General features: G+C 37.3%; 1 pseudogene; it reads left to right on the forward strand.

The window, feature by feature from the left end:
• The first annotated feature begins 265 nt into the window (after positions 1-265).
• Positions 266-1,686, forward strand: LOC102258035 (annotated as a pseudogene).
• The last annotated feature ends 12,038 nt before the right edge of the window (positions 1,687-13,724 follow it).

Consider the following 13,724-nt stretch of genomic DNA (forward strand, 5'->3'; position numbering starts at 1 on the left):
AAGATACTAAAACTAATAAGAAACTTCCAGAGGTTTACCAGACTCAAATCAGCATACAAAAATTATCATCATTTCAACAAAACAACAATCACCAGCTAGGAAAACAAAATGTACAAAATACTTGGTCTAATGGTTGGGCCCATAGGGTCCAGCTGCTCCGGACAGAGCTCAAGTGTATGGCGCCGCAGAAATCAGCTCCTGGGCCTGGATAATGGTCCACCCCCACAGTTCCTGGTGTGAGGAGAAGGTCTTCTCTGATTTGAGAATGGCTACCCCTTGCTATGAGCCAGTGGCTGAGACTGGTGTTGGTGCCTATGGGACGGTGTACAAGGCCCATGATCCACACAGTGGCCACTTTGTGGCCCCCAAGAGCATGAGAGTCCCCAGTGGAGGAGGTGCTGGAGGGGGCCTTCCCATTAGCACAGTTCTTGAGGTGGCCTTACTGAGGCAGCTAGAGGCTTTTGAGCATCCCAGTGTTGTCCGACTGATGGATGTCTGTGTCACCACCCGAACTGACCAGGAGACCAAAGTGACCCTGGTGTTTGAGCATGTGGACCAAGACCTACGGATGTATCTGGACAAGACACCCCCACCAGGCTTGCCAGTGGAGGCCATCAAGGATCTGATGCGCCAGTTTCTCAGAGGCCTGGGTTTTCTTCATGCCAATTGCATTGTTCACCAAGACCTGTGAAAGGGGGAGGGCTACGCCCTCCATCTTGCCCCGAATCCTCCATTTTTGGGCAGAGCCATGTGCTCAGCAAGGAGCTTCTTCCCGGAAGAAGCACAAGCCTCTGCTAGCCACACCTAGGATTTTTTTAAACTAACCAATGATAATCAAGGGAAGTGTGCGCCATAGATATGACCACATCCTGTGTAACAAGACACCGACTTGCACCTGGCCAATCGGCAGGGCCCACAGTCCTCTCTCCTCCCCTTACTCCAACCCCCCTATAAAACCCCTCTACCCACAAAGCTCGCTCTCTCTGCCACTTGCCGCTGCGTCGGTAAGGAGGGTAGAGGAGCCAAGCCCGGGCTTGAATAAAGATTCTTATGCTTTTGTATTGGATACGGCTGGCTCCCTGGTGTGGTCTCTTGGGGATCCTGAAATCTGGGCATAACACCTGAAGCCAGAGAATACTCTGGTGACAAGTGGTGGGACAGTCAAGCTGGCTGACGTTGGCCTGGCCGGAATCTACAGCTACCAGATGCACTTACACCTGTGGTCGCTGCACTCTGGTACCGTGCTCTGGAAGTTCTGCAGTCCACATACGCAACACCTGAGGACTTGTGGAGTGTTGGCTGTATCTTTGCAGAGATGTTTCCTCAAAAGCCTCTCTTCTGTGGAAACTCTGAGGCTGACCAATTGGGCAAAATCTTTGACCTGATTGGGCTGCCTCCAGAGGAAGATTGGCCCCAAGATGTGTCTCTACCCCAAGGGGCCCCCCCCCCCCCCCAGGGCCCTGCCCAGTGCAGTTGGTGAGACCGGAGATGGAGGAGTATGGAGCACAGCTGCTAATGGAGATGCTGACTTTTAACCCGCACAAGCGAATCTCGGCCTTCCGAGCCCTGCAGCACTCTTATCTACAAAAGGAAGAAGGTAACCCAGCGTGAGCAATGGAGTAGCTGCAACAGAACCAAGAGAAGAGAAGCTGTCATTTACCTTCCTTTGAACACTAGAGTGCAGAGCCCCCCACCGAGAAGGCGCTCTGGGTCTTTTTTTCTGAGTCTGTGGAGACACTTCCTCCAACTTTTTACAGAGAATATCTTGCTGGCTGCCTTAATGGCATTCCCCTTTCTCCCCTCCTTTGGGGATTATCCTTCTCCTGCCCTCCTATTTCCTTACACCAAGGAGTATGTCCCTTGTTCTCCCCTTCCTTACCTTGATATTGGTTGGGATCCTTTTTTATATGGGAAAAAACCAAAAGAAATATGGTCTTTTTTTTTTCCTTTTAAAAAAATGCTTAGTAATAAACCCAGAGCATGATGGTTAAGACCTCCAATAGGAAAATAAAATATTTTTGAAGAACAAATAATATTTGAATATAGACATATACTACCACATTCAAGAGATATAAAGATGTCAATTTCCCTCCAAAAGATGCTATAAACTTAATGAAATTCTAATCAAAATTCAAAAGAGACTTTATGAAACTTGAAAAGGAAATCTTAAAGTTAATATGGAAGCACAAAGAATCAAGAACGGCCAAGATAAATTTGAAGAAGAATAAGTTGGGGGAGGGGGAAGTTTGCCTGACCAAGTAGATCAAGAATTTATAGAGCCATAGAAAATGAGACAGTGTGGTATTGGCATAGGAAGAGTCAAATAAACCAAGGGAACATAATAGAGAGCCCAGAAACAGATACTTGCATATGTGGAAACTTGAAATATGACCAAGGTGGCACTGCAAATCAATGAGGAGAGGCAGAATTATTCAATAAATGGTACTGGAACAATTGGTTAACCATATGGAAAAAATAAAGTAAAATTGGATCCCATTCTCACACCATATATAAAAATAAATTCCAGATGGATTAAAGAGCTAAATGTTAAAAGCAGCTTTTTTTTTAAAAAAAAAAAAGTATGGAATATCTTCATAATATTTAGATGTGAAAAAATTTCTTAGACAAGACACAAAAAAATAGAGAAAAGAATTGGTAGATTTGATGACACCACAATAAATTTTGTAAAGAAATTCTATGTTCAGCAAGGACACAAAAACAATGTGAAAAATAAACCATAACTTGCAAAAAGATACTCATAATTCATAAAATGACCAAGAAATTTATTTTTTTCTAAACTGGATAGAAGAATGAATGAAGTCCATTAATAGATAATTTAAAGAAAAAGTAATCTAAGCAATTAGTAAACAAATGCAAAGATGCTATCCACTAATAATTAGGAAAACTTTTAAAATGACAGTTAGATATCATCTCATATCAGTAAAATTTAAATTATTACCGTTCCAAAAATTGTCATGACTTCAAAGCAACAGTAATTCTCATATACTGCTATTAAACATATGAGTTGGTACTACGACTTTGGAGAGTAATTTTCAAGTATCTGGTAAAGTTGATGTACATACTCTTCAATTTAGCAATTCCACTCTTAGGTATATAACTGAGAAAATGTTACATGTGTGGAAGGAAATGGTTGCAAAAATATTTATTGCAGCATAGTGTCTGATAAAAAATTTTAAAAAGAGAAATATCATTCAATAGGAAAGTAGATTAATAAATTGTGATATAGTCATATAATGGAATACTATGTAGCATTTTAAAAGAATATACTTGAGATACATGTATTAAGATGAACTGTTAAAAGCATAGATTCATTGGGGGAAAAAGTTGCAGATTGAATGTATAATAGTAGGCACTTTAGGCAATCTTTAAAAAGCAGTAGACACTTTCACTTTACATAGTATTATCTACATTGTTGAATACATAAGTATTGAGTGAAGATGTAAATTATGCCTGGGACTTATAAAAGCTAAGTCTGTGACTATGGTGAGAAGGCAAGGTAATACTGAGTCAAGAAGAGATATTCAAATGACCTCAACTATCTCTGTAAGTTTCACAAAATTGAACCAAATGCTGGCATTTTGTTATCTAATAAAGAGGGAATATGCTAATTGACCCTCACACCATTGCAAAGATGGCAGTGCCCACAGCCAATAAGGAGGGAATATGCTAATTGACTGCCACACCCTCAAAGATGGCAGTGCCCACAGCCACAAAATGGCTGGCAGGGGAGCCTTTAGCTGCATCCAGAGTCCCCCAGTCCCCTCAGCCCTCCAGCCCCCCAGGGCCGGCCCGAGGTGCAGGCAAGGCTGGCAGGGGAGAAGTTAGGCGTCGATCAGGCTGGCAGGGGAGTGGTTAGGGATGATCAGGCTGGTAGGCAGAAGTGGTTAGGGGCAATCAGGCAGGCAGGCAAGCAGTTGGGAGCTAGCTGTCCCGTATTGTGAGATGGATGTCCAACTGCTGGCTTAGGCCCGATCCCAGGGACATCCCCCAAGGAGTCCCAGATTGGAGAGGGTGCAGGTTGGGCTGAGGGACACCTCCCCCCCCATGAATTTCATGCACTGGGTCTCTAGTGCATTCATAAAGCTGTGTGGTGAATGGGATGCAAGGGTGGCCATCTTTTATTATTCTCTGTGGAGAGCAATCCTACATCAGAGAGACCCAATCACCTTAGAATCACTGTGAAAGGCATCTACACAGCTGTGAGGGTCACAACCTGTGGGGTAACATGAAGCAGTATGTCATCTATATCTTGGAAAGGTTTCAAAAGATTTTTAAACATGTATTGAGGGAAAAAAGCAAAGTACCTAACAGAAGGCATAATATCCTGTTATTTGTTTTATATATTTATACATTTACAAGCATAACATAACTCTGGAAGAATATTTCTTACAAGAAACTGCTAACAGTTGGTACTCACTGTATTTGGGGGAAAGTAAATTAGATAATTTTATACTTACTATATATTCTTTTGTAACTTTTGACCCTATTATTTATTTAAAAAGTAAAATAATATTTAAAAAATAAGTGTAAAAATCATTTTTACTATTTACTTTTATTTTCTACTCTTCCATAAATCCTTTACCTGAAAGTTACCCCATGTTAGAAAAGAAAGTGAACTCTATTTTTTTCCAGAACTTATTAAATATTGTCAATTTAATAACTGGAGGAAGTATTTGTGTTGTATATTAGTATTTGAACAGTTACATAGTACTTCTGTAACTTGAAATCAGGTTTAATGGCTCCAAAGCTAGAGTTCTTATGTATTTTCTATATACACATATACACACACTCACACAAAAAATATATATACACATACATACATACATACATACATATGTACATACATACACACACATACCCAATACTATCCTGGGATGACTTTAAGAAATTAAGAATTGAATTTTCAATGAAATACTACAAAACAATCTCTATCTTCTAGCCTTTTTCATGGCATTTTGAAAGCGAGGATAATTTGTCTTTTTATCCCCAGCATCTGAATAAATGTTTGGTGAATAAATGAATAAAGTAACACTTCTCAAAATATTCTTTTTTAATATATATATATTTTTATTGATTTCAGAGAGGAAGGAAAAGGGAGAGAGAGATAGAAACATCAATGATGAGAGAGAATCATTGATCGGCTGCCTCCTGCACACCCCACACTGAGTATTAAGCCCACAACCAGGGCATGTGCCATAACCTCCTGGTTCATAGGTCAACGCTCAACCACTGAGCCATGCCGGCCAAGCTCAAAGTATTCTTTATATATAGAATAAAATTGTCCCCAGTGTACCATATGTTTCATATGACTGCAAGATTTCTTTTGAAAAAACTGAACAATCTTTATGGAAGATGACTTGTTAGAGAATCAAATACTGCAGTTCTCAAATTAAATATATTTCAATTAAAATGATTTAAACTGAAAGCACCAAAGTCATAAAACAATTTCCTATAATGGCTATTTCCCTCTCAGTTGGGAATAAACTTGGAAGGTGAGGCTGATACTTAAACGAAGGCCTGTGCAGAAATCTTAGAGTCTGAAAATAAATGAGCTGAACAGATTTCCCATTCGCTCAACTTCTTAAGACAAGCTATAGCTTTCATAAAGTACTGGAATTCCCTGAGCTGGTTCTTTTTGCTCTTGTTTACTGTGTGGCATCAACTTCAGAAGCTTTATTAAAACAGTTGTGTCAGAGGCCTTGATGAGTTAATGCCCAACCGGGTTTTAAAGTATTAATTCTTCATTCAAATAGTAATTAAACTCTAAAGCTTAACTCGGTTAAGACTTTTTTTTTTTCTTGTATTGAACAGGTAGCATGCTTGTCAAGGCAGGGGGTTTCTTAGCTCGCTAAACCCTGATTAAAATATTTTTTACAAACATAATACACAATCACCTGACATTATGTCCTTGTTGTTTTTTAATATTTCATGGCAAAAAATGTAAGCTGATAACAGCTGAAAAATTTCCCCCCACTAATTTTACTCTACCAATAAAGTTTTCTGAAGATTTATTTCTTTGAAAAAATAATTCAGACTTACCATGGAAATGTTGGAAAATACAGAAAAGTAGAAAGTGAAAAATAAGTAAAAGATGCATAGGCCCTCACTTAAAGGTAACTCTTATTTAAAGTTGATGCATTTCTTTCATTTCTATTTAGTCTTTTCTGCATGCACAGGTTTTTGGGTGGGGTTTTACATCATTATAGCACACTGCAGTTAGGGTTAGTTTTTGGTTTTTGTTTGGTTTTTAAGAAAATGTTGTAAACTTAAACAAAACAAAATAAAACAAACTTTCAGGCCAGTAGGACTGACCTATTTTTTTTTTTAAGTAGGATCAAATAAATCAAACTTGGTTTGCATTTTATTTGGCCTGATTCTTAATTAGTTTCTTTAGTTCATTCTGATGTAGGACTTAAAAACTTTGTGTTGTAGCAGAAAAAACAGGGACTTGGGAGTCTTATCACTAATCTGGATTTGAATCCTAGTTTCACATCCTTATAACTGTATGTCTTAGGCATGTTCAATTTAACAGATATGTACATTGTCCTTTAAAAAATATATGACAGACACTATTATTCCGTGAAAGCACTGAGAAATACATAAAAAGTGTGCACCATCAAATACAAATTCACTGGATTTTATTTTAGTCACTTAGAAAAAATCCTCATAGATTATAAACCTACTAGCTTCAAATAGTATAAAAGAGCCTGATGATTCCAGAAATAAATCTAGTTAATCCAAAGAGTTAATTCACTATGAAGAAAGTGTTTTAAGTCAAACAAAAGGATTTCTGAAAGCTTTTACACTATCTTCTGTTTGCTTAGAAGATCTGTACAATCATTAAAAAAAAAAAAAAAAGAGGAAGGAGAGGATGGGGAAGAAAAAGGGGATGGGAAGGAGAAAGGAAGAATGGGAAGAAAAATGAATTTGACTCTGACAGGAAGACTGAGAAGTATCTGTAATTGAATTGATTAGAAAAACTGCAAGTGTCTGTAAATTACCGAAGGATAGAAATCCTAGAGCAGAGGAATTCTGCTATGCATATCAGATGACAAGAAAATATTAGAGAGGATTGCATGGCTGGTGCAGTAAAGGATGAACTGGTTCCACAGCTGGGTGTGGTGGTCAGAGTGACTGTATTCCAATATACATCCCTTTTAGTAACAAAAGCCGACCTCTAATTGCTGTCTCCTGACACATAATCTGGATTGTTTGGGTTAATTACCTTCTGGGAATAGTCTGACCGTAGTGACAGTGTATCATTCAGAGCAGTCCTAACACTGGCCACACTGTCACACCAGCACTCTATCCTGCCTCTAATTGTTTCTCTAGAGCACCTCTGAAAGGAAAAGAAGTTAAGAGCAGGTGAGCAGGTGAGGAGGTGAACCCTGGTGTACCTTTTTCCCACTGAGGACCCACTGGCTGTAACAAAACAAACAACCTCATTGTCGGCTTCACCTTTCTGATCTTTTCAATGAACACCAACAGAAAAGGAATACACCTTTGATAACAAAATAAATTTATAAACGTTATGTTTATATTTGGTTGTATTTATATTTAAGTTGCATGAACTTGGCATTTTATTTTCTTGGTTGTTTTTAAAAAGCATTTAAGCATTAAAAAAGCACAGCGTGTGTAAAAGCTCATGAAGAGGCGAGACGATGAACTTGGGTTTGGAGGCAGACAGGGCTGCGGTAGATTTCTGTGAATCAGGGGCCAGACAGCCAGCTACCCTTCAGCAGCTTCTGCCCTGATCCCTCCTCATTAAGGGAACGCCGCTTCACTGTAAAGAAGTGGCGATCCTTTGGATACGTTTTTCAACATGATTATTGAAACCTGTATGTGGTACGTCTTCCCTAATTCTCTGGTTTATAAGTTTTGGTTTTATGTTTTCAAGAGAATTCTTAGATTAGGGGATTGCCTACTAAATCAAAAGCATGGGCACTCGGATGGCACGTTTGAATGTGTTTTCTGTCCTCTTTCCCTTCCTTTGCCCTTCTCAGGAAGATCTGACATGGTCTCGTGTAAAGAATAGACTGAAATGATTACTTTTCCATTCCTTAACACCTAAAATCAGTACCGTTTTTCACCAAGTTTAAATTCAGGTGTTTTTTTTCCTGAAATAGGAAAAGCTCTATCCTTTCTGAGAGAATGTCAATCTGAGATATCTCTCCCATATGTTATAAATTATTTCTTATGAAATTTGGGAAAGAGCTTTAAGAAGGTATTGTCAATAAGAAATGTATAGATACAAAATAAACATACTAAATTTTAAAGCATACTTAAGATAAAATTAGACTAGTAAGAAAGTAACATTGAAACAGAAAAGCTATTTCTACATAAGGCCAAAACATTTTAAAAAATATTTAAATAAAAAAATTGAAGTAGGACTTGAAGCAAAAAATGGAATAAACATAAAGGAATTGAATATATTTAGGGAATAATAATTTTTAAAAGAAATATATTCAAGAAGAAGCACATAGCTTTTGTGATGCCCTATTCCTAAGTGTTTTCTTTAATAATGATGTTTTAATTATCAAGGCATGTTTAAAATGGATTACTGCATACATTCATTACTTGAAGCAGTCTATTGTGAATACCATGTATCAATCATTTTATACCTTTGAAGTTTATACTTTGACATCCTCAAAGCAATGAAGAAAAATCAAATTCAAGCCCCAGGGTATAAACAGTAACATGGAAAGGTCAGGGTTTTTTTTTTTTCCATGTTAATGATGGTGAGAGTGGGTTTAATACTTTATTGAACAAAGTGGACCTTTATTCGATCATTTCTCTCCTTAGAAAATTGGATGAACACAGCCAACTTAGAGCAGATGAGAGAATTTCTTACTGTAAGGAACAAACCTAATGCTTAATCAAATTTCTCTTAGCTTGAGAAGTGCCCCAGAAATTTAGATAGGATAGAATGCCAATTGGCTTGGGCACAAAGCTTCCAGCTTTGTTTGGAATATCGACATGCAATGAAAATATGACATTTCTTTAAATATCCTCCTTGTTCTTTTCCATGTATAGAAAACATTTGATTATGGGTCCACCCCTCACCCCGCTGCCGCCCATGTTCTTCCCAATTTACTAATAACATCACAAATATTATAATTCTGAATTCCTTGGCTTGTTGGGACTGGCAGAAATTGTTTATTCTTTTTCCAAAAATGTTTTATGTCTAACATTTCTTCATATTCTGATGCATACTGATAACAAAAGGGTCTCTAGTACTTTTTGTGTTTCAGATTAGAAAAGAAAAAAAGATATCACACATCATGTACAGTCCAAAATAAACAAGGCTGAAATGCTTTCAGGCATCTGGTTTGCTGTAGCTTTCAAAATGCTGAGACTTTAAAGGAGATTCTTTCAAAAGGACTTTAACAATGAAGTACATAAATTAAAGGAATAAAAGTCTCTATTATGAGAAAAATATTACTATTTTTTGTGTGTTTACTCTTTTTAGTCACTTATGCTCTAATTTTTTTCTCTGTTCTTATTTAAAAAGTTTATTCTTAATTAATTAAAATGACCCTTTGATTAGAAAATGGTGATGATAGAGTTTATTGACCTAACACTTAGTTTATCTTTCAACTGAAAATTAATGTACCACCCTGACCGGTTTGGCTCAGTGGATAGAGCACCAGCCTGCGGACTGAATGGTCCCAGGTTCGATTCCAGCCAAGGGCATGTACCTTAGTTGCGGGCACATCCCCAGTGGGAGGTGTGCAGGAGGCAACTGATCGATGTTTCTCTCTCATCGATGTTTCTAACTCTCTATTCCTCTCCCTTCCTCTCTGTAAAAAATCAATAGAATATATTTTTTAAAAAAAGAAAATTAATGTACCATTGATCTTAACTATCATGTGGCTCAGAGAAGTAACACCAGCATTGTTTTCCTTTTTTTCTCTTTAATTTCCAAACTGTTGCTATGTTAATTATGAAACACTTATAAAATCATTTCTTCTCTTCATGTAAGAAAAAACGTGCAACATCCAACTTCAAGATGTAGAGATTTTTCATTTTTAGCAGAAATAATTTTTCAACAAAAGCTGAAATAATCTAGATTTCATTGTATAGATGAAATACAAGATTTATAACTGTGTCAAGCGATCCCTCAAATGTTTTATTTTTTTTAAACTAATCACTAAATAACATAGGACTTTCTTGGTAATCACAGGTTTTTCAGATTTTAGTTGCTGATTACTCCTTTTGTTAGAGTTTACATAGCTACAATATTGTGATAAGGCATTCAATTAAGAAGAAAATTGGAAAGTTTTTATGTTCTATACATCTTATAAATGAATTATCATCATTAATTAATCCCAATGTAAAGCTATAATAAAGGTATTCTTTGGTTATATAATTTTTATATGTAGAAAAATTTTACTTTACTAGTTTATAGATACCTTGATAATTTTTATGCAGAAATTATATTTGTATACACTGTAACACATAGGTGCATCCATGTACATAGTACATGCTCAATAAATAAGTGTTCTTTGACAGAATGTAAAGCAATTATCATTTCATATAAAATGATCTCATGCAAATTTTTCTGTTCAGTTCCCAGAAAAATAAATTTTATTAATGGCCTTATTAAGTCATAAACACTTCCTTTGGCAGCATTCAGTGTAGATTTTTCTCAAAGTTCAACATTTGTTTGCTAGTTAATTCACTCACACTTATTTATGACAACAGACCAATAGACAGTTAATCTAAGGACCAATGTCTCTTAGTTTGTTTCACCAGCTCTAGAAAAAATTAAAACAGGCATCCTCCAAATGTGATAAAGGCAAAAATTACACATCTATACTTCTTTCTCCTTAATATCTGATTTCTCTCAGAAGTAGGTGATTTCAAGTGTAGAAGAGCACTGAGTGCCTCTAGCACATCTTTTTGATATAACACCCTTCACTCTGAAAGCCTCTAGAAATCTAGATTCTAAAATGCACACACACCTGGAATTGAAATGTTATGGGTATGAAGGAGAATCGCTGAAAACCCCATCAGTTTCCTTCTACAGGAGTGAAACAATGAGCAATCACGGAGGCCAATGGTTGGAACAGCTGCTTGTTCTTGCTTTGACCATGAGGAGAGTGATAAGACTCTCATTTTTAAAATGTGTGAAAGTTTTCCCATCAATTTCCACTTTGTTTTTCACCTCTAGGGACCTACCATATTTTTCTGTGTATAAGACGCTATTTTTTTCTAAAATTGTTAGACTGAAGATCGAGGGGCGTCTTATACACGGAAGTCAGCCGAGGAGGGAGCACCAGCGGGTGTGCAGCTGCCCATACCTTGTCAAACAGGTTTTCTCCAATCACGAGCCTTATTGTTACTGATGTCAGCTGATGCTATAATTGGAGGGAGAGGTGGAGTATGGGCAGATGCAACATGGCCTGGAGTGTTCTGAGACCATAAAGATGTCAAAAATAAAAAAGATAAATACCAGTAAGCGATTGTCTTGCTCTGCAAAATTCAAACTGAATGTAATCAGCTATGCAAAAGAGCATGGAAATATAGCTGCAGAGAGATAATTTGGACCTTCTCCCACTGAGTGTATGATCAGACAGTGGAGAAAACAGGAAGAACAGCTCCTTAAGATGGCAAAAAAAGAGAAGGCCATAAGAGGAAAACCAGCAAAATGTTTAAAATATTGATTTCTTAATTCGGGTTTGGAAAAGTGGGAGGCATCTTATACATGGAAAAATATGATATTTTCATGGAGATTTCTGGTCACCTCCTCTCTTCTGGTATTAGGCTCATGGGAACAGCTTGTGCAACTTTCCCTTACAAAAGGCACAAGGGTGCAGAGGCCTGTCATCTCAGACTCAACCATTCTTACCTTCCAAATAGCTACACGATTACAAACAGACCTTAAATAATTACACTCCCAACAGCCTGCTGAGCTGGCAAAGACAGAGTGAGGCATTCAGAAGATGTTCCCATGTCCTTTCCTCCCCATTCCCTGACTCACTGCTACCTTGGGTTACGTCATTAGCTATTTTGGGTATCATGTTGTTCAAATGAAACTGCTACCCAAGGTATTTGCTGACCACCTACCCCCCTGAAGTATTGTGAGGCTCAGCTATTAAGCTATTGCAAAGCAATCTAAAACCATAAAGTGCTCCGTCAGCGTCCGCTCAGTGAGGAAGGGAAGCATGTACGTTGACTCACCAGCTTTGTTTCCTTCTTTCAGTTTTTCAAGGTCATTTCCTGGAAAAATAAAAGTGTTCTCCAGGGTGACTAGGTCTGAGCCTGCTTCTGGAAGGTAACTAAGGGGATTGACTTTCAAGCCAGAAAACCATAGGCAATCTTACTTTCTTAATTTGGGAAAATTGATTTTTAAAAATTAACAGGATTATTTTTTTAAGAGCAGTTTTGAATTCACAGAAAAATTGATCAGAAAATACAGAGACTGCCCCCTCCACACACACAAAATTTGTCCTCTTATTTACATTTTGTATTAGTGGGGTACATTTGTGACAATTGATGAACTAATATTGATATTATTATTATTAATGACTAAAGTTCATTATTTATATTAGGTTCACTGTTTATGTTGTACATTCTATGTGTTTGAAAATCTATTTTTCAATGAGCTGAAGTAGGACTCTTTATACCATTCACCTACGCTGTATGTAATTGGATATGTTGCAGAAGAGGGGCAAAGAGTGGAATAAGAATGCATTCATCCTGATTATACATAAACAATAACAAAGAAAAACGCTGACAGAACTTTATAATGAAAGAATGTTCCTCTGGGGAGCCTGGTGTAATGCAAAATTCACTTAACACAAATGAGATAGGAGAAGTGCTTAAAACTGTCGCCTGCAAGGAGTGGAGAAAAACCAAGGGTGGGAATTGGAAAGGTATCAGTGTCAGGAAAAGAATTCAAAGCAAAGAAGATAGTAGGGGAATTCTGAGAGTAATTAGTATCATTCAAAATTAAGAGCTTGGAAATGTTTGAACTATGACTTCATGAAGCCAGGGAAATCTTTGAAAGAGAAATGTTCAACCAGCATGCCAACTTTCTCATGTGGTTACCCTTTCTCTTGTATAGAATCAGCCTAAATCTGTCCAGGGAAATCCCTTCACATATTTCCTTCCATGAAGTATCAGCTTGTGATTTATTGTAACTACATGAAATACAGAGCATTAGGAATAAAAAGATGTTTTTGTAAGAGTTCTCATTCCTTACTTAAGCCCAAGTAAGGAGCTTGCCTGCTATTAAATAAAAACCTATCTTGAAGGCTATAATAATGAGATCACAAAATAGAGAATATATAAAATACCAGGCTTCACTGAGTCTTAAGAAGTCATGGATGGTAAGAAGCACATTATCCTGTCACTAAAGAAGAGAAAACTTTCCCAATTAGAATTTTAATAAGAATCTTTTTAAAAAATATATTTTATTGATTTCAGAGAAGAACAGGGAGGAAGAGAGAGATAGAAACATCAATGATGAGAGAGATTGTTGATTGGCTGCCTCCTGCACGTCCCCTACTGGGGGATCAAGCCCGCAACCTGGGCATGTGCCAGAATCAAACCTGGGACCTTTCAGTCCACAGGCCGACACTCTATCCACTGAGCCAAACTGGCTAGGGCTTAATAAGAATCTTAATTTCAGACATCAAAATTTGAAAAAAAATGTGTCTTAGACTTGATGAAATACATTGTATGGAGTAATCTAACAG

The sequence above is a fragment of the Myotis brandtii genome, unplaced genomic scaffold, assembly GCF_000412655.1.
Source record: "Myotis brandtii unplaced genomic scaffold, ASM41265v1 scaffold358, whole genome shotgun sequence".
Classification (NCBI taxonomy): domain Eukaryota; kingdom Metazoa; phylum Chordata; class Mammalia; order Chiroptera; family Vespertilionidae; genus Myotis; species Myotis brandtii.